This window comes from Oryx dammah, unplaced genomic scaffold, assembly GCF_014754425.2.
Source record: "Oryx dammah isolate SB20612 unplaced genomic scaffold, SCBI_Odam_1.1 HiC_scaffold_20, whole genome shotgun sequence".
NCBI classification, from domain to species: Eukaryota; Metazoa; Chordata; class Mammalia; order Artiodactyla; family Bovidae; genus Oryx; species Oryx dammah.
Window position 1 is genome coordinate 32,394,672 of NW_024070204.1, and position 22,560 is coordinate 32,417,231.

Consider the following 22,560-nt stretch of genomic DNA (forward strand, 5'->3'; position numbering starts at 1 on the left):
CGGTGACTCCTGTGACACCCTCAGTTCAGGATTCAGGACAGGGTCTCTTGGTTCACAAGGAACCATAGACCCCAGGGGCCCATACAGTAGAGGCAATAGGGCCCAAAGGCCATGCCAGTCACTCCGTTATTTGCTGGTGTCAACACCAAGAGCTTTGTGGTGGGGTGGATGCACGTTTGCTCAGGGCTGGACCCTTGGCAAAGCAAACACAGTTGGCCTTTGGTGAATTTTTGCTTTCTCTTTGACCTTCTGTTCTCTCTCTGACTCTTTTTTGTCCTTCCCTACACAGCTGGTGATTTCAGGCTCCCTCTGGTTCCCAGAACTCTACACTGGCAGTACTAGCAAATTTGAGAGGAAAGTGGCACAAGACTTTCTACAATGATAGAAAAGATCTATGTATTCTCTTTCCAATATGGCAGCCACAGCCATATGTGATTGTCGAATGTTTGAAAGGTGGCCAGTGTGACTAAGGAACTGAATTTTTAATATTATTTAATCTTAACAAACTTACATTAAAATGGCTGCATGAAGCCAGTGGCTAGTGTATTGAACTGTGCAGGTGTGGAGCTCAATACCTCTCATCACAATTAATCTGTTCTGCAGATGATGGATAAAGAAGATGTAGTACAGGACTTCCCTGGTGGTCCAGTAGTAAAGAATCTGCCTGCCGAGCCTGGGGATGTGGGTTCAATCCCTAGTCCAGGAAGATCCCACAATGCCCGCGGGGCAACTAATAAGCCTATGTGCCACAACTACTGAGTCTGAGCTCTAAAGCCTGTGCTCCATAGCAAGAGAAGCCATTGCAATGAGAAGCCTGCCCATTACAACAATGAGTAGCCCCCAGCAACTAGAGAAAGGCTGCATGTAGCAACAAAGACCCAGCACAGCCAAAAATAAGTAAATAAATAAATACATAAAAATAAAATAAAAAATCATGTAACACAAATGTACAATGGACTGCTACTCAGTCACTAAAAAGAATGAGATAATGCCATTTGCAGTAACATGGATGCAACTAGAGATGATCATACTAAATGAAGTAAGTCAGAAAGAGAAAGACAAATATCGTATGATATCATTTATATGTGGAATCTAAAATATGACACAAATGAACCTATCAACAAATCAGAAACAGCCTCCTAGACACAGAAAACAGACTTGTGGTTGCCAAGAGAGAGGGGGCTGGGGGAAGGATGGAGCAGAAGGTTGGGGTTAGCGGATGTAAGCTATTATATATAGAATGGATAAACAACAAGGTTCTACTATATAGCACATGGAACTATATTCAACATCCTATGATAAGCCCTAATGAAAAAGAATATAAAAAGAATATATATATATATAAATCACTTTGCTAAACAGCAGAAATTAACACAACATTGTAAATCAAAATTCCTACCAGTAAATTAAAATCTTACTCCTAATAGGTAAATGTGTAGGTTTTCCACAATGCCATACTTTAGTCAATGCAGAGGCTCAAATGACAGGCATTTGAAGGACTCTGGCATGCAAGCCTGGTAGGTGAAAAGATTATAGGTTTAGAGCTTTAGATTCACTTCAAAGTATATGCTATGGACAGGCATATCCTCCCCAGTGCCCTGGGCTGCTCTGCAGTTCCTGCTAGTCTCTTAAAGCCTGGAGAGAGTTAACGTTAAAGCTGTGTAGATGGGAGCCTGGGAAAGAACTGGAGGTGGAAGGGTTGGAATGGGCAGAGCCCAAACGATGCCAAGATCTTGCAAAAGAACCTGGCATGCCCGTCAGAGTGGCATTCTGTTCCACCCTGGGTGGGGAGGTGTCAGAGAAAGGTTGTTAGGGAGAGATCACTGCCATGGGGACAGGCTTGAAGGGTTAATAGTTTGAAAAGACCAGAAACCATACTGAAGGCCACAAAATGGACTGTGGCCCTTGCAGTGGGGTCACAGATGGGAATTGGAATTCTACTCTTAATTCCAATCCCCCCTCTTACTTTCTTCTGAATTCTTTTCTGAACATTGCTTTTTTGGATGTTCCTTTCACCCTGAAACTGTGCAGCATTTCTGTTTCTCTTGGACAACCATGGGACAACTCTCAAGTTCTTGCCTGTGTTTTCAGATACGTACTGGCATCAGAAGCCAACACTTTCATGTCAAATACTAACTAGGTTGGGTAAAGGGTGAAGATAATGAGGGGTGGATGCACTTTATATTTAAACAGGCTTCCCAGGTGGCTCAGTGGTAAAGAACTTGTATACCAATTCAGGAGGTGTAAGAGACTTGTGTTTGATCCCTGGGTTGGAAAGATCCCCTGGAGGAGGGCATGGCAACCCTCTCCAGTATTTTTGTCTGCAGAATCCCATGGACAAAGGAGCCTGCTGAGCTACAGTCCACACAGTTGCAGAGTCAGATGTGACTGAAGTGACTTAGCACGCACGCACATACATATAAACAAAAAAGAGTCACTAATGCCCCCCCCACCTCAGATCACGCTGTGTTTTTCTGACCTCCCAAAGGTAAGGGTTGCTCAAGTGTTCAGTGTTTTCCTTCCTTCTCTCGTTTGTCTTTTACTCAACCAAATCTCATGAGGCATTTGGCATCAAGGAGCAGAAGCTTCGGAAGAAGAAACTGTGAGAAGCCCACAGTCTGGCTGGGTTGACTCACCAGTTGTAATGTTACCACAGGGTCTTGTTGTGCGGAAGCATTCTGACAACTCATGGCATCTCCTTCTCCAAGTCCTTGCTGATGTCTACCTTCTGAACACTATTGATTTCAATCTACTTGCATGAAAAATATAAGTTCTTGCTAGGCCAAGGTAACTAAGAGCAGGGCTTTTCCCCTGGTGGGCACTGGTTGGAGGATTTTGCTTCCTCTAACCCAGGGGACATTTGGCAATGTCTGGAAATATGATTTTATTGTCACTACTTGAGGGGGTGGAATTTGTCCTCTCTGGAACCTTAGTCAACATCTGAAGACATGGTTGATCATTACAAGTGGGGTGAGGGGAAGAATATTGCCATTTGTTGGGTGGAATCAAGGGGTGCTGCCAAGCATGCTACAATGCACAAAAGAGCCCCACAACAAAGAATTATCTGTTCTAGAGCATCAGCAGTGTTAAAAGTAAGAAACTCTGGCCCAGAGGGAAAGTCCAGGCTGGATTCTTGACACTGAAGCATCAGAATGTGAGAGTAACTGAGTTGTGTCTGACTCTTTGCAACTCCATGAACTATACAGTCCATGGGATTCTCTAGGCCAGAATACTGGAGTGGGTAGCATTTCCCTTCTCCAGGGGATCTTTCCAACCCAGGGACTGAAGCCAGGTACCCCACATTGCAGGCAGGTTCTTTACCAGCTGACCCATACGGGAGGCCCAAGAATACTGGAGTGGGTAGTCTGTCCCTTCTCCCAGTGGATCTTCCCAACCCAGGAATCAAACCAGGGTTTCCTACATTGCAGGAAGATTCTTTACCAACTGAGCTTTCAGGGAAGCATCAAATGGTCCTCTAAAGATCATCATTTTCAATGTTGGAAGGCTAGTAAGTATCCTGGGATAGATTTAGGATATCGTAGGATAATTTCAGCTAGAATTCTCATCTATTCATGGCTTCAGTTCAGTTTAGTCGCTCAGTCGTGTCTGACTCTTTGTGACCCCATGAATCGCAGCACACCAGGCCTCCCTGTCCATCACCAACTCCCGGGGTTCACCGAAACTCATGGCCATCAAGTCGGTGATGCCATCCAGTCATCTCATTCTCTGTCATCCCCTTCTCCTCCTGCTCCCAATCCCTCCCAGCTTCAGAGTCTTTTCCAATGAGTCAACTCTTCACATCACATGAGGTGGCCAAAGTATTGGAGTTTCAGCTTTAGCATCAGTCCTTCCAATGAACACACAGGACTGATCTCCTTTAGGATGGACTGCTTGAATCTCCTTGCAGTCCAAGGGACTCGCAAGAGTCTATTTCACACCACAGTTCAAAAGCATCAATTCTTTGGTGCTCAGCTTTCTTCACAGTCCAACTCTCACATCCATACATGACCACAGGAAAAACCATAGCCTTGACTAGATGGACCTTTGTAGGCAAAGTAATGTCTCTGCTTTCGAATATGCTGTCTAGGTTGGTCATAACTTTCCTTCCAAGGAGTAAGCATGTTTTAATTTCATGGCTGCAATCACCATCTGTAGTGATTTTGGAGCCCCCCCCCCCAAATAAAGTCTGACACTATTTCCATTGTTTCCCCATCTATTTCCCATGAGGTGATCAGACCAGATGCCATGATCTTTGTTTTCTGAATGTTGAGCTTTAAGCCAACTTTTTCACTCTCCTCTTTTACTTTCATCAAGAGGCTTTTTAGTTCCTCTTCACTTTCTGCCATCAGGGTGGTGTCATCTGCATATCTGAGGTTATTGATATTTCTCCTGGCAATCTTGATTCCAGCTTGTGTTTCTTCCAGTCCAGCGTTTCTCATGATGTACTCTGCATAGAAGTTAAATAAGCAGGGTGACAATATACAGCCTTGACACACTCCTTTTCCTATTTGGAACCAGTCTGTTGTTCCATGTCCAGTTCTAACTGTTGCTTCCTGACCTGCATGCAGGTTTCTCAAGAGGCAAGTCAGGTGGTCTGGTATTCCCATCTCTTTCAGAATTTTCCACAGATATTGTGATCCACACAGTCAAAGGCTTTGGCATAGTCAATAAAGCAGAAATAGATGTTTTTCTGAAACTCTCTTGCTTTTTCGATGATCCATCAGATGTTGGCAATTTGATCTCTCGTTCCTCTGCCTTTTTTAAAACCAGCTTGAACATCTGGAAGTTCACGGTTCACGTACTGCTGAAGCCTGGATTGGAGAATTTTGAGCATTACTTTACTAGTGTGTGAGATGAGTGCAATTGTGTGGTAGTTTGAGCATTCTTTGGCATTGCCTTTCTTTGGGATTGGAATGAAAACTGACCTTTTCCAGTCCTGTGGCCACTGCTGAGTTTTCCAAATTTGCTGGCATATTGAGCGCAGCATTTTCACAACATCATCATTGAAATAGCTCCACTAGAATTCCATCACCTCCACTAGCTTTGTTCGTAGTGATGCTTCCTAAGGCCCACTTGACTTCACATTCCAGGATGTCTGGCTCTAGGTGAGTAATCACACCGTCGTGATTATCTGGGTCATGAAGATCTTTTTTGTACAGTTCTTCTGTGTATTCTTGCCACCTCTTCTTAATATCTTTTGCTTCTGTTAGGTCCATACCATTTCTGTCCTTTATCGAGCCCATCTTTGCATGAAATGTTCCCTTGGTATCTCTGATTTTCTTGACGAGATCTCTAGTTTTTCCCATTCTGTTGTTTTCCTCTATTTCTTTGCATTGATTGCTGAGGAAGGCTTTCTTATCTCTCCTTGCTATTCTTTGGAACTCTGCATTCAGATGCTTATATCTTTCCTTTTCTCCTTTGTTTTTCACTTCTCTTTTTTTCACAGCTGTTTGTAAGGACTCCTCAGTTCAGTTCAATTCAGTCGCTCAGTCGTGTCCGACTCTGCGACCCCATGAATCGCAGCACGCCAGGCCTCCCTGTTCATCACCATCTCCCGGAGTTCACTCAGATTCACGTCCATCGAGTCCGAGATGCCATCCAGCCATCTCATCCTCGGTCGTCCCCTTCTCCTCCTGCCCCCAATCCCTCCCAGCATCAGAGTCTTTTCCAATGAGTCAACTCTTCGCATGAGGTGGCCAAAGTACTGGAGTTCAGCTTTAGCATCATTCCTTCCAAAGAAATCCCAGGGTTGATCTTCAGAATGGACTGGTTGGATCTCCTTGCAGTCCAAGGGACTCTCAAGAGTCTTCTCCAACACCACACTTCAAAAGCATCAATTCTTCGGCGCTCAGCCTTCTTCACAGTCCAACTCTCACATCCATACATGACCACAGGAAAAACCATAGCTTTGACTAGACGGACCTTAGTCAGCAAGACAGCCATTTTTCTCTTTTGCATTTCTTTTTCTTGGGGATGGTCTTGATCCCTGTCTCCTGTACAATGTCATGAACCTCATTCCATAGTTCATCAGCCACTCTGTCTATCAGATCTAGGCCCTTAAATCTATTTCTCACTTCCACTGTATAATCATAAGGGATTTGATTTAGGTCATACCTGAATGGTCTAGTGGTTTTCCCTACTTTCTTCAATTTAAGTCAGAATTTGGCAATAAGGAGTTCATGATCTGAGCCACAGTCAGCTCCCAGTCTTGTTTTTGCTGACTGTATAGAGCTTCTCCATCTTTGGCTGCCAAGAATATAATCAATCTGATTTCAGTGTTGACCATCTGGTGATGTCCATGTGTAGAGTCTTCTCTTGTGTTGTTGGAAGAGGGTGTTTGCTATGACCAGTGTGTTCTCTTGGCAAAACTCTATTAGCCTTTGCTCTGTTTCATTCTGGATTCCAAGGCCAAATGCCTGTTACCCCAGGTGTTTCTTGACTTCCTACTTTTGCATTCCAGTCCCCTATAATGAAAAGGATATATTTTGGGGGTGTTAGTTCTAAAAGGTCTTGTAGGTCTTCATACAACCATTGAACTTCAGCTTTTTCAGCATTACTGGTTGGGTCATAGACTTGGATTACTGTGATATTGAATGGTTTGCCTTGGAAATGAACAGAGATCATTCTGTCGTTTTTGAGATTGCATCCAAGTACTGCATTTCAGACTCTTTTGTTGACCATGATGGCTACTCCATTTCTTCTGAGGGATTCCTGCCCGCAGTAGTAGATATAATGGTCATCTGAGTTAAATTCATCCATTCCAGTCCATTTTAGTTCACTGATTCCTAGAATGTCGACATTCACTCTTGCCATCTCCTGTTTGACCACTGCCAATTTGCCTTGATTCCTGGATTTGACATTCCAGGTTCCTATGCAATATTGCTCTTTACAGCATCGGACCTTGCTTCTATCACCAGTCACATCCACAGCTGTGTATTGTTTTTGCTTTGGCTCCATCCCTTCATTCTTTCTGGAGTTATTTCTCCACTGATCTCCACTAGCATATTGGGCACCTACTGACCTGGGGAGTTCCTCTTTCAGTATCCTATCATTTTGCCTTTTCATACTGTTCATGGGGTTCTCAAGGCAAGAATACTGAAGTGGTTTGCCATTCCTTTCTCCAGTGGACCACATTCTGTCAGACCTCTCCACCTTGACCCACCCATCTTGGGTGGCCCCAAACGGCATGGCTTAGTTCATTTAGTTAGACAAGGCTGTGGTCCGTGTGATCAGGTTGACTAGTGTTCTGTGAGTATGGTTTCAGTGTGTCTGCCCTCTGATGCCCTCTTGCAACACCTACCGTCAGTTTCATATTTTCATGAGTCCTTAACTTCCTCTGAACGATAGAGTGCATCCTCAGGGTGACACAGGTTGATCAGGTCAAACTGGTCTCTAAGGGTCTAGGTTCCATTTTACTATGGTGTATACAGAGGGAGATTTGGTTCCTCTATCTGTCAAATGGACTCATAATACTTCGTAACCTATTTATCAGGTCATGAAGTATTATCAGATACCAGCTGGGCCTGGTATCTTAGGGAGATGGAATTGGAGCATGGTATGTGAGTTGGCATGAAGAGGGAACATATGAGTTAAGTGCTTCTATCTGACTCCAACTCCAGAATGGCAATAAGATATTGTAGGTGGGGAGAGGGAACCAGTAACTTGTGAGATCCAAGTTAGCAGATTGCACCTGGTGCTCAGTGGGTCATGGGGCCATGAAGTGACTTTCCTTGTGGGTAGTGGATGGGGGAGTTGCAAAGCCCAGATGTATCAGTCTTTCCATAAGGACTGTTAGTGAGTTGGGAGGGAGAGGACATTCAGCTGTTATAATATTCAGGGGCTGAAAGGGGGACAGAAAGCCATGGCAAGAATTTATGCAAAGGGACTTCCCTGGTGGTCCAAAGGCTAAGACTTTGAGCTCCCAACACAGGATGCCCAGGTTCAATCCCTGGCAGGGGAACTATGTCCCACATGCTGCAACTAAGAATTCACATGCTGCAAGAAGAACCAGGTGCAGCCAAATAGATAAATATTAAAAAAAATTTTACACAGAGCTTCTTTGGAAAATAAAAGCAAACATGAAACTTATTTTTTTCTGATTTTATAAGAATAAAACAGTCAGGGGTGGTCCTAAGATGGCGGAGGAATAGGACAGGGAGATCACTTTTCCCCCACAAATTCATCAAAAGAACATTTGAACACTGAGTAAATTCCACAAAACAACTTCTGAACGCTGTCAGAGGACATCAGGCACCCAGTAAAGCAGCCCATTGTCTTTGAAAGGAGGTAGGAAAAAATATAAAAGATTAAAAGAGAGACAAGCTCCTTCCAAAGGTCCCACACAGGCACTGCTGCACTCAGTGCCCCCGACTCTGCAGCAGGCCACCATCAAACCACCCCTCTACTGGAGACTCTGGACATTGCTGGTGTAACTTTGAGGCACTGCATCAGATACTATATATGCATCAACTCTTTTCTTAAAGCACCATTCAAGATTTTTAATCTTTGCTCTTTGGTATTTGTTATCAATTTTGTACCTTTAAGAACCCAATCTTCAGTACCCATTTTTACTTGGGAGCGAGATTACTGGCTTGACTGCTCTTTCCCTCTTTGGACTCTCCTTTTTCTCCACCAGGTCTCCTGTGTCTCCTCCCTACCCCCTCTCTTCTCTACCCAACTCTGTGAATTTCCGTGTGTTCCAGACGGTGGAGAACACTTAGGGAACTGATTACTGGCTGGATCTGTCTCTCTCCTTTTGATTCCCCCTTTTTATCCTCCTGGTCACCTCTGTCTCCTTCCTCCCTCTTCTTTTCTCTGTATAACTCTGTGAACATCTCTGAGTGGTCCAGTTGTGGAGTGTGCATAAGGAAGTGATTACTGGCTAGCTTGCTCTCTCCTCTTTTGATTCCACCTCATCTCATCCTGGTCACCTCTAACTCCCTCCTCTCTCTTCTCTTCTCCATGTAACTCTGTGTGCCTCTCTGGGTGTCCCTCAATGTGGAGAAACTTTTCATCTTTAACCTAGATGTTTTATCAATGGTGCTGTATAAAAGGAGAAGTCTTGAGACTACTGTAAAAATAAGACTGAAACCCAGAAGCAGGAGGCTTAAGTTCAAACCCTGAGAACACCAGAGATCTCCTGACTCCAGGAAACATTAATTGACAGGAGCTTATCAAACGCCTCCATACCTACATTGAAACCAACCACCACCCAAGGGCCAACAAGTTCCAGAGAAAGACATACCACGCAAATTCTCCAGCAACACAGGACCACAGCCCTGAGCTCCAATATACAGGCTGCCCAAAGTCACTTCAAAACCACTGACATCTCATAACTCATTACTGGACACTCATTATTGCACTCCAGAGAGAAGAAATCCAGCTCTACCCACCAGAACACCAACACAAATTTCCCTAACCAAGAAACCTTGACAAGCCACCTGTACAACCCTACCCACAGCGAGGAAACTCCACAATAAAGAGAACTCCACAAACTGCCAGAATACAGAAAGACCACCCCAAACTCAGCAATATAAACAAGATGAAGAGATAGAGGAATACCCAGCAGGTAAAGGAACAGGATAAATGCCCATGAAACCAAACGAAAGAGGAAGAGATAGGGAATCTACCTGATAAAGAATTCCAGATAATGATAGTGAAAATGAGCCAAAATCTTGAAATCAAAATGGAATCACAGATAAATAGCCTGGAGACAAGGACTGAGAAGATGCAAGAAAGGTTTAAAAAAGACCTAGAAGAAATAAAAAAGAGTCAATTTATAATGAATAATGCAATAAATGAGATCAAAAACACTCTGGAGGCAACAAATAGTAGAATAACAGAGCCAGAAGATAGGATTAGTGAATTGAATTAGAAGATAGAATGGTAAAATAAATGAATCAGAGAGGAAAAAAGAAAAACGAATTAAAAGAAATGAGGACAATCTCAGAAACCTCCAGGACAGTGTTAAATGCCCCAACATTTGAATCATAGGAGTCCCAGAAGAAGAAGACAAAAAGAAAGATGATGAGAAAATACTTGAGGAGATAATAGTTGAAAACTTCCCTAAAATGGGGAAGGAAATAATCACCCAAGTCCAAGAAACCCAGAGAGTCCCAAACAGGATAAACCCAAGGCAAAACACCCCAAGACACATATTAATCAAATTAACAAAGATCAGACACAAAGAACAAATATTAAAAGCACCAAGGGAAAAACAATAAATAACACACAAGGGGATTCCCATAAGGATAACAGCTGATCTTTCAATAGAAACTCTTCAGGCCAGGAGGGAATGGCAAGACATACTTAAAGTGATGAAAGAAAATAACCTACAGCCCAGATTACTGTACCCAGCAAGGATCTCATTCAAACATGAAGGAGAAATCAAAAGCTTTACAGACAAGCAAAAGCAGAGAGAATTCAGCACCACCAAACCAGCTCTCCAACAAATGCTAAAGGATCTTCTCTAGACAGGAAACACAACAAGGGTGTATAAACTCAAACCCAAAACAATAAAGTAAATGACAACATATCATACTTAATAATTACCTTAAACGTAAATGGGTTGAATGCCCCAACCAAAAGACAAAGACTGGCTGAATGGATACAAAAACAAGACCCCTATATATGTTGTCTATAAGAGACCCACCTCAAAACATGGGACACATACAGACTGAAAGTGAAGGGCTGGAAAAAGATATTCCATGGAAATAGAGACCAAAAGAAAGCAAGAGTAGCAATACTCATCAGATAAAATAGACTTAAAAAAAAAAGGCTGTGAAAAGAGACAAAGAAGGACACTACATAATGATCAAAGGATCAATGCAAGAAGAAGATATAACAATTATAAATATATATGCACCCAACATAGAAGCACCCCAATATGTAAGACAAATGCTAACAAGTATGAAAGGAGAAATTAACAATAACACAGTAATAGTGAGAGACTTCTAATACCCCATTTACACCTATGGATAGATCAACTAAACAGAAAATTAACAAGGAAACACAAACTTTAAATGATACAATAGACCAGTTAGATCTAATTGATATCTATAGGACATTTCACCCCAAAACAATGAATTTCACCTTTTTTCTCAAGTGCACATGGAACCTTCTCCAGGATAGATCACATCCTGGGCCATAAATCTAACCTTGGTAAATTCAAAAAAATTGGAATCATTCCACGCATCTCTTCTGACCACAATGCAGTAAGATTAGATCTCAATTGCAGGAGAAAAACTATTAAAAATTCCAACATATGGAGGCTGAACAACACGCTGCTGAATAACCAACAAATCACAGAAGAAATCAAAATATGCATAGAAACGAATGAAAATGAAAACACAGCAACTCAAAACCTGTTCAGTTCAATCCAGTTCAGTCACTCAGTCGTGTCCAACTCTTTGCGACCCCATGAATCGCAGCACGCCAGGCCTCCCTGTCCATCATCAACTCCCAGAGTTCACTCAGATTCACATCCATCGAGTCAGTGATGCCATCCAGTCATCTCATCCTCTGTCGTTCCCTTCTCCTCCTGCCCCCAATCCTTCCCAGCTTTTCCAATGAGTCAACTCTTCACATGAGGTGGCCAAAGTACTGGAGTTTCAGCTTTAGCATCATTCCTTCCAAAGAAATCCCAGGGTTGATCTCCTTCAGAATGGACTGGTTGGATCTCCTTGCAGTCCAAGGGACTCTCAAGAGTCTTCTCCAACACCACAGTTCAAAATCAATTCTTTGGTGCTCAGCCTTCTTCACAGTCCAACTCTCACATCCATACATGACTACTGGAAAAACCATAGCCTTGACTAGACAGACCTTAGTCGGCAAAGTAATGTCTCTGCTTTTGAATATGCTATCTAGGTTGGTCATAACTTTTCTTCCAAGGAGTAAAACCTGTGGGACACTGTAAAAGCAATGCTAAGGGGAAAGTTCATAGCAATACAGGCATACCTCAAGAAACAAGAACAAAGTCAAATAAGTAACCTAACTCTACAACTAAAGCAACTAGAAAAAGAAGAAATGAAGAACCCCAGGGCTACTAGAAGGAAAGAAATCTTAAAAATTAGGGCAGAAATAAATGCAAAAGAATCAAAAGAGACCATAGCAAAAATCAACAAAGCCAAAAGCTGGTTCTTTGAAAGGATAAATAAAATTGACAAACCATTAGCCAGACTCATCAAGAAACAAAGGGAGAAAAATCAAATCAATAAAATTAGAAATGAAAATGGAGAGATCACAATAGACAACACAGAAATACAAAGGATCATAAGAGACTACTATCAGCAATTATATGCCAATAAAATGGACAACGTGGAAGAAATGGACAAGTTCTTAGAAAAGTACAACTTTCCAAAACTGAACCAGGAAGAAACAGAAAATATTAACAGACCCATCACAAGCACGGAAATTGAAGCTGTAATCAGAAACCTTCCAGCAAACAAAAGTCCAGGTCCAGACGGTTTCACAGCTGAATTCTACCAAAAATTTAGAGAAGAGCTAACACCTATCCTACTCAAACTCTTCCAGAAAATTGCAGAGGAAGGTAAACTTCCCAACTAATTCTATGAGGCCACCATCACCCTAATACCAAAACCTGACAAAGATGCCACAAAAAAAAAAAAAAAAAAGAAAACTACAGGCCAATATCACTGATGAACATAGTTGCAAAAATCCTTAACAAAATTCTAGCAATCAGAATCCAACAACACATCAAAAAGATCATACATCATGACCAAGTGGGTTTTATCCCAGGGATGCAAGGATTCTTCAATATCCACAAATCAATCAATGTAATACACCACATTAACAAATTTAAAAATAAAAGCCATATGATTATCTCAATAGATGCAGAGAAAGCCTTTGACAAATTTCAACATCCATTTATGATTAAAAACTCTCCAGAAATCAGGAATAGAAGGAACATACCTCAGCATAATAAAAGCTATATATGACAAACCCACAGCAAACATTATCCTCAATGGTGAAAAATTGAAAGCATTTCCCCTAGAGTCAGGAACAAGACAAGGATGCCCACTCTCACCACTACTATTCAACATGGTTTTGGAAGTTTTGGCCACAGCAATCAGAGCAGAAAAAGAAATAAAAGGAATCCAAATTGGAAAAGAAGAAGTTAAACTCTCACTGTTTGCAGATGACATGATCCTCTACATAGAAAACTCTAAAGATTCCACCAGAAAATTACTAGAGATAATCAATGAATATAGTAAAGTTGCAGGATATAAAATCAACACACAGAAATCCCTTGCATTTCTATACACTAATAATGAGAAAACAGAAAGAGAAATTAAGGGAACAATTCCATTCACCTTTGCAATGAAAAGAATAAAATACTTAGGAACATACCTACCTAAAGAAACTAAAGACCTATATATAGGAAACTATAAAACACTGGTGAAAGAAACAAAAAAGGACATTAATAGATGGAGAAATATACCGTGTTTATGGATTGGAAGAATCAATATAGTGAAAATGAGTATACTACCCAAAGCAATCTATAGATTCAATGCAATCCCTATCAAGCTACCAACAGTATTTTTCACAGAGCTAGAACAAATAATTTCACAATTTGTATGAAATACAAAAAACCTCGAATAGCCAAAGCAATCTTGAGAAAGAAGAATGGAACTGGAGGAATCAACCTTCCTGACTTCAGGCTCTACTACAAAGCCACAGTCATCAAGACAGCATGGTACTGGCCCAAAGACAGAAATATAGATCAATGGAACAAAATAGAAAGCCCAGAGATAAATCCACGCACCTATGGACACCTTATAGGTGCACAAGTCCATGCACCTATGGACAAAGGAGGCAAGAATATACAATGGAGAAAAGACAATGTCTTTAACAAGTGGTGCTGGGAAAACTGGTCAATCACTTGTAAAAGAATGAAACTAGAACACTTTCTAACACCATGCACAAAAATAAACTCAAAATGGATTAAAGATCTAAACGTAAGACCAGAAACTATAAAACTCCTAGAGGAGAGCATATGCAAAACACTCTCTGACATAAATAAATGACAGCAGGATCCTCTATGACCCACCTCCCAGAATATTGGAAATAAAAACAAAAATAAACAAATGGGACCTAATTAAACTTAAAAGCTTCTGCACAACAAAGGAAACTATAAGCAAGGTGAAAAGACAGACTTCAGAATGGAGAAAATATTAGCAAATGAAGCAACTGACAAATAATTAATCTCAAAAATATACAAGTAACTCCTGTATCTCAATTCCAGAAAAATAAACGACCCAATCAAAAATGGGCCAAAGAACTAAACAGGCATTTCTCCAAAGAAGACATACAAGTGGCTAACAAACACATGAAAAGATGCTCAACATCACTCATTATCAGAGAAATGCTAATCAAAACCACAATGAGGTACCATTTCACGCCAGTCAGAATGGCTGCTATCCAAAAGTCTACAAGCAATATTTGCTGGAGAGGGTTTTGAGAAAAGGGAACCCTCTTACACTGTTGGGAATGCAAACTAGTATAGCCACTATGGAGAACAGTGTGGAGATTCCTTAAAACACTGGAAATAGAGCTGCCTTATGACCCAGCAATCCCACTGCTGGGCATACACACCGAGGAAACCAGAATTGAAAGAGGCACGTGTACCCCAATGTTCATCGCAGCACTGTTTATAATTGCCAAGACATGGAAGCAACCTAGATGTCCATCAGCAGATGAGTGGATAAGAAAGCTGTGGTACATATACACAATGGAGTATTACTCAGCCATTAAAAAGAATACATTTGAATCAGTTCTAATGAGGTGGATGAAACTGGAGCCTATTATACAGAGTGAAGTAAGCCAGAAAGAAAAACACCAATACAGTATACTAACGCATATATATGGAATTTAGAAAGATGGTAACGATAACCTTGTATGTGAGGTAGCAAAAGAGACACAGATGTATAGAACAGTCTTTTGGACTCTGTGGGAGAGGGTGAGGGTGGGGTAATTTGGGAGAATGGCATTGAAACATGTATAATATCATACGTGAAACGAATCACCAGTCCAGGTTACATGCATGATACAGGATGCTCGGGGCTGGTGCACTGGGATGACCCAGAGGGATGGGATGGGGAGAGAAGTGGGAGGGATGGGGAACACATGTACACCCGTGGTGGATTCATGTTGATGTATGGCAAAACCAATACAATATTGTAAAGTAATTAGCCTCCAATTTAAATAAATTTATATTAAAAAAATAATAAAACAGTCATTGTTGAAATTCTCTCAAGTTCAGAAAACTATACAGAGAAAATTAAAATCTCCCATAACTGCACCCCGAGGAGATATCATGTGTTAACAGGTATGGTATTTTCTTTGAGAAAAACAGAGAAGGGTTTTCTGGGTAGGACAGGGTAGGGAGATGAAAAAGGTCTTTGAGAACAGCAGAATGCAACAACGTGGATATTGACAGCTTTGGAATTATTCTGTCTGTGAGCCCAGAGAGAAAAGTCCCTGCTTGAGCTTGGATGAAGCGACAGCAGGACAGATGGGTGGTGTGACAGAGGGGCACGTGTCAAGTCCCCCTTACCTCAGGGTTCACTTGGAAAGCATCCTTAGCTTTTGCCTCCATGAACAGAAGCGTTCTTTAGCTGAAAGAGGAAATGACTCATTTTAGTTCAAAGATGACGAAACAGGAGATGCAATTTCTGACTCACTTTGCAGCAATAGCAAGACTGAAATTACTGCACTTAAGTGATGGCATAAGCCAACTCTAGCTTTTTTTAAAAAAAAAAAAAATAGTTTTCTAGCAACCTTAGTCTCTCAGTCATGTCCAACTACAGACCCCATGGACTGTAGTCCACTAGGCTCCTCTATCCATGGAGAATCCTCCAGGCAAGAATACTGGAGTGGGTGGTCATTCCCTTTCCCAGGGGATATTCCAGACCCAGGTATCAAATCCAGGTCACCTGCATTGAAGGCAGATTCTTTACCATCTGAGACTCTATGGAAGCCCTCTAGCAACCTTGGTGGTGGTGGTTTAGTTACTAAATCATGTCCGATTCTTGCAACCCCATGGACTGTAGCTAGCCAGGCTCCTCTGCTCATGGGATTCTCTAGGCAAGAATACTGGAGTGGGTTGCCATTTCCTTCTCCTTATTATGAAGTAATTTTAAAACTTACAGATAACTTGCAAAAATATTAAAAAAAATTTTATATATCCTTTACCCAGATCCCCTAATTGTTAATATTTTGTGACGTTTGGTTTATTCTTTTCTGTATACACAAGTGATTATTTTTACTGAATCATTTGAGAATAAGTCATGATGTCTCTTTACCCTTCAGTATTTCAGTATGTTTTCCTAAAAGCAGGGGCATTCTCTTACATAACTGTAATGTAATTAATTAAAATCAGAAAATTAATACTGATACTAACAGTACATGCATGCTCAGTTGTGTTTGACTCTTTGTGACCCCATGGACTGTAGCCTGCCAAACTCCTCTGTCCATGGAATTTTCCAGGCAAGAATACGTGAGTGTGTTGCCATTTCTTCTTCCAGGGGATCTTCCCAACCCAGGGATCGAATCTGCATCCCCTGTGTCTCCTGCATGGGCAGGCATATTCTCTACCAAATAGTAAAAATCACTGATATAGTACCATTACCTAATCTACAGATCTTTGTCACATGTTGTCAGTTATCCTAATTGGGATTCGATTTTGCAAATCTGGCCCTGGAGATCCTAAATGAAATTTATTGACATATCCTGTCATAGACATGACTGAACTGGGAACCTGGCCACTCCAACTCAAAGCTCAAGTTGGATTCTTTCTTATGGGTTCATATGAGCACTGGCAGAAGCCTGCTTTTCGAAATGCAAATAATTTTTGGTTGTAACCATGTTGTTCCCCAGGCTATTGGGTGTGGGCTTCTATCAGCTGGGTTGTGGCCAGCCAGAATCGTGATTCCTATCTCGTTCCTTCCAGTATATCTGACTCTAGATTTTGTCTAAGATGTTATAAATTCTGGGGACTAATTGGCCAGGCTTCATGAGGCATAAGGTGACAACTGCTAATAGAGCGGATCTGAGGGGCTTCCCTGGTGGTCCAGTGGCTAAGACTCTGTGTTCCCCAGATCAGGGGGCCTTGGTTCAATTCCTGGTTGTGGAACTAGATCTCACATGCTGCAATTAAGACCCAGTGTGGTCAAACAGATAAATAAAAATAAATATTAAAAATAGTATAGATCTGATTTAGAAAAAAATAATTTCAGGACTTGAATACAAAATAGGCTGATAAATGCATATAGATAACAATGCCCCTTCCCAGGTGGCACAGTGGTAAAGAATCCATCTTCCAGTGCAGGAGACGCAAGAGACTCAGGTTCTATCCTGAGGATTGGGAAGATCCCCTACTTCAGTATTCTTGCCTGGAGAATTCCATGGACAGAGGAGCCTAGTGGGCTACAGTCCATGCAGTCACAAAGAGTGAGACATAACTGAGCACATGTGTGTGCCTGTGCTCACACACACACGAATAATTCCTAATTTAGTGCTCAATTTTCTCTTGCACACCCCATGCAAAAACAATCTAACCAGAGTAGCAGAACAAATAATACTTAAAAAATAATTTCTATGTCTTCAAAATCCAGACTTCTGGGGATTATTGTTTGAGGAATCCAGTGCTGAGTATTCTCCATGTTGACTTAACCCCTGGAGGAGGAACTGGACAGTCGGCAGCTGTGGGTTCCTACCAGCAGCTTTATGCATCTTGAATCTCTCTCAGATACCCTACTCTCTCGACATCATCACTACTGGCCTAATGAATGGACAGACCAGACATCCTTTTTTTTAGACATTTATATTGAAGTGTAGTTGATTTACAATGTTATTTAGTTTCATGTGTACAGCAAAGTGAATCAGTTATACACACATTGTTGTTTAGTCACTGAGTCGTGTCTAACTCTTTAGCAACCCTATGGACTGTAGCCTGCCAAGTTCCTCTGTCCATAGGGTTTCCCAGGCAAGAATACTGGAGTGGGTAGCCATTCCCTACTCATAGGATTTTCCTGACTCAGGGATAGACATCATGTCTCCTGCGTTGGCAGGCAGGTTTTTTTTTTTATCACTGAGCCACCAGGGAAGCCCTATACATATATTACATCCACTCTTTTTTACTTTCTTTTTCCATATAGGCCTTTACAGAGTATTGAGTAGCATTCTGTCTGCTATACAGTAGGTCCTTATTAGTTATCCGTTTTATATATATTATTAGTGTATATATGTGAATCCCAATCTTCCAATTTATCCCTCACTTCTACTTACCCCCGGTAACTGTAAACTGAAGCACATCAGACAAAGGCAGATATCATATGATATCACTTATATGTGGAATATAAATAGATACAAATGAACTTATCTATAAAACAGAAATAGAGGAACAGAGAATCCAGACATCTTTGCAATAAAAGCCTGAGCATAAAATGGCCAGTCCCAAGGCATCTGAAAATGAGTGCTCATCATGTAACTGTCTGGGGCAGCTTTCTCAGAAGCCGTCCATTTTTCTCCATAGGATACAGTGATACTGAATTTTTCATTTTAAAATTATGAACATTCTAGAGTGTATTTTTGATTTTGGGAATGATTCCAAGACTTAAAGCCCTCTCCTTGATAATGTTGTAACTCTGTTTAGAACAACTGCTGCTCTGCTCTGTTACCTCCCAAATTAAATCAAAACTCTTTTTACCTTTTGGTGGGAAGCCCTGAGGGGTCAGCAGGGGCTGGGGAGGGTGCAGGAGTGGAGCCCAGGAGGGCTGCACTGGGGGTGGAAATTCAGTCAAGATTCTGGGGCAAGAGAATATAAAGGATATTGTAGTCTTTTCACTCACTTTTGCAGTTCGACAATCACTGATTGAGTACTAGGTCTTGGACTCACTTCATTCATTCATCTACTTATTCATTCAGAATGAAAAAATGCCTGGCACACCATTTCCTGGAGAAGGGTATGGCAACCCACTCCAGTATTCTTGCCTGAAAAATCTCATGGACAGAGGAGCTTAGCGGACTACAGTCCATAGAGTTGCACAGAGTCAGACATGACTGAAGCGACTTAGCATGCATGCACACACACCATTTAGCCCTTGTCACTCTTTGCCCTCATGCCCACACCTCTTCCTGCTTCTGCTCCCTGTGGGCTGGCTCCTCTCTTGTGACTCTTGTCATTCAGCTCTGCTTGGTTCCCACCCACAGCAGGCAGGGATGGGAGAAGAACACTTCAGGGTACCTATCTCCCAACACTCCTGGCTTCTTCCTAGCCTGGTTCCAGCAGTGTCTCTCTCTCCATGGTCACAGTTCCACGTGGACATCCCCTTTCCATGGTTCCATCTCTCAATGGGTCCTGGAAAGACCTCACCCTGCCCATTCCCCTTGAGGCAGAGGCTGGTGACAAATTCCCTTATTAGTTTTCTCAACTCTGCCCACCAGTATGTAAATTATAACATTCTATTATGTCATCTTTTTCCTTTCTGACCCTGACTGCTACAGCCCTTGAATATATGCTGAATTGTTTTCTGATTATTTTGGACAGACTGGAAAGATTAAAGTTTTGTGAACGTTCAACACTAGGCTTCACCAGTGCAGGATGGGGAGGCATGACTTAACAGAAGCTCCTGGGGTGGAAATCTCAGAGATTTAGTCCTTTATAGACTCCAGTATTGTGCATCAAAGACTGACCTGATCTCTGACCACATAACTGGAAGTACAGTGACCAGAAGAAAGGTGATAGTGCCACTTAATTCTGTCTCCATTTACAGTTCTAGGCTCAGTTCTGGGCTTCCCACCTTAAGAGGAGACATGTTAGTTGACTCTAAGCACTTGAAGTCTGTCATATAGAGCAGTAGTTGAACAGTTTTTATTTAAGGACAAAACAGTAAGTATTTTTGGCCTAGATGGCCATATATTCTCTGTTACAACTGCTTTATTGTGCAAAAGCAGTTGTGGACAATATGTGAATGGGAGGCTTGACTGTGTTAAAATAAAACTTTATTTACAAAAATAAATGGTGGGCTGAATTTGGCCTGTAGGCATTATTCTGCTGACTTCTGATATGAAGGGAACTATTAGATTTATTCTGGTTGTTTCCAGAAGTCAGGAGTTAGATAAATGTGTAAATATTGTAGGGGGGTAGATTTGTGCCATGAAATAAAAAGATGCTTGCTCCTTTGAAGGAAAGCTATGACAAACCTAGACAGCATATTAAAAAGCAAAGATATCACATTGCCAACAAAGGTCTGTCTAGTCAAAGCTATGGTTTTTCCAGTAGTCATGTACAGGTGTGAGAGTTGGACCATAAAGAAGGCAGATCATCAAAGAATTGATACTTTCAAATTATGGTGCTTTAAAAGACTCTTGAGAGTCCCTTGGACTGCAAGGAGATCAAACAAGTCAGCCCTAAAGGAATCAATCCTGAATATTCATTGGAAGGATTCATGCTGAAGCTGAAGCTCCAATACTTTGGCACCTGATGTGAAGAGCTAAGTCATTGGAAAAGACCCTGATGCTGGGAAAAATTGAAAGCAAAGGAGGAGACGGCAGAGGAGGATGAGATGGTTAGAAGGCATCACCGACTCAATGGACATGAGTTTGAGTAAACTCTGGGAGATAGTGAAGGACAGGGAAGCCTAGCATGCTGCAGTCCATGGGGCTGCAAAGAGTCAGACATGACTGAGCCACTGAGCAACAACAGATTTGTGCTAGTTTTCAGGAAGCTCTTTCTAAAGGTGATGACTGTTCCCAAATAGGATGAGCTGGCTCAAGAGGTGGTAGGTTTCTTGTCACTGAAAGTATTCAAAGGAGAAGCTGAGTGTCACAGAATAATTTTCTGCAAAGCACTGAGAGTAACTCAGATGATGGGGGTCGTATACCTCATATATATGTATACTCAGCATAGTGCCACACACAGTAAGTCTTCTAGATTTTATATTCTTGAGAAGAGAGGCTGTGCCATATATATCTCCACATCCTGCCCACTCCTGAAAGCCTAGGATACTACTTTAAAATACAGTGGGTGTGACCAATACATGTTTTGTCAACCTGGCTCTTTAAAGAAAATCTGGCTGACAGATGAATTAAACTAATTTGTCTTTAGTACAGTCATTAGTACTAGTCATGTCAAATTAGTTTGATTACCTCTAATAAGCTTCAACATTCAGGATTTTCACTGAAAAGAACAGGCATAACAGTCAACATTTATCAAGTTCTGAAAATATGCCAGCTACTGCGCTAAGAGCTTTATATGCATTATCTTGTTTAATTCTCCCCAAACTAATGAGGTAGATATATCATCATCCCATTTTATTGATGAAGAAACTGAAATTCAGAGAGGTCTCAAAGATGGTAACTGGCATAACCAAAAATCAAGCTGAGATGATGTCAAAGACTGTGGTCCAACCACAAGGCTATCCTGCTTCTCATTCATTCTTTCAGTATTCAGCAAACACTGTTTGGCTGCCTGCTGTTTGCCAAACACTTGAGATGCTGAAGACAGAGCTGTGATTATGAACAGATCAAATCCAGGTGACAAAGGAACTTATATTCTGGAGTATAAAGGGGATGGATGTATCACTGACAAAGGAGAAGATGTTAAATGATAATTCATCATAAGACACAGAGACTAAACAGATAATATTTCTGTCCATATCAGAGCTTTGGGTATAGCCCTAACTGATGAATTTATCCAAGCTCTTTTTTTGTACTGACATTGGCTGAAATTTAGTCTGTTTGTCAAATTCTCAGATACTTTCAGATTTTCAGAAAGAAGTTTCAAGCATTTTGGCAACTTGATAGAGATCACTATGACAATTTGTAGATCTGTGAATGAAGCCCTGGAAGGGAAAATAACCCCATAAAGCACTCAAGAATCACTCTTCCAGTGTAGTTTGAATCTGAGCATCATCAATCTGGGAGACCAGAGGCAACTGATGAAAAGAGGTGGAAAAAGCCAGTTTGGTTAACATAGGAAAAAAAAAAAAAAAAACCCTTGGCAACATTTTTTCCCTTTCCTGAAACACAGAAATATAAAGAGCCTAAAATTCTCTGTTCTCAGTATTAAAAAAAATCAGTATTAATAACAAGTGTTACAATGTGGAGAGAATCTGATCCCATACAGCAGTCCCCAATGTTTTTGGCATCAGGAGTGGAAGATAAATTTTCGATGGACAGGGGTGTTGCAGAGAGATGGGTTTGGAATGATTCAAGGACATTACATTTATTATGCACTTTATTTCTTTTATTATTACATCAGCTCCACCTCCAATCATCAGGCATTAGATCCTGGAGGTTGGGGAGTCCAGCATATGAGGAAAACACACCAATTTGGGTCAAGGAGATGGGCCTTGTTTAGTAGGAGGAGAACTACTCAGATGCCCAGGAGTGGACCATACCAAAGGGAAATTCCAAAACCTTGACTTAAGTTGATAATGGAAAGAGAGAGAGAGCAAGAGTGCTAAGGTTCACACAGTGCAGAGCCAAATTGTCAGGTCCAACTGGCAAGTGCTGGCTGGAATGGGAGACAGAGCCCGA

At 41.4% G+C, this 22,560-nt stretch overlaps 1 protein-coding gene across 3 annotated transcripts in view; it reads right to left on the minus strand.

Moving 5' to 3' along the window:
- Positions 1–22,560, minus strand: part of PRLR (prolactin receptor) — a 155,182-nt gene that overhangs the window by 58,391 nt on the left and 74,231 nt on the right. For 2 of the 3 annotated variants that reach the window (XM_040262313.1, XM_040262315.1), the window contains exon 2: positions 15,575–15,635. The gene's annotated coding sequence lies outside the window, so the exon portion shown is untranslated. Of the gene's footprint in view, positions 1–15,574; positions 15,825–22,560 lie in introns of those variants that run through there. The other variant, XM_040262314.1, reaches the window with a different exon arrangement.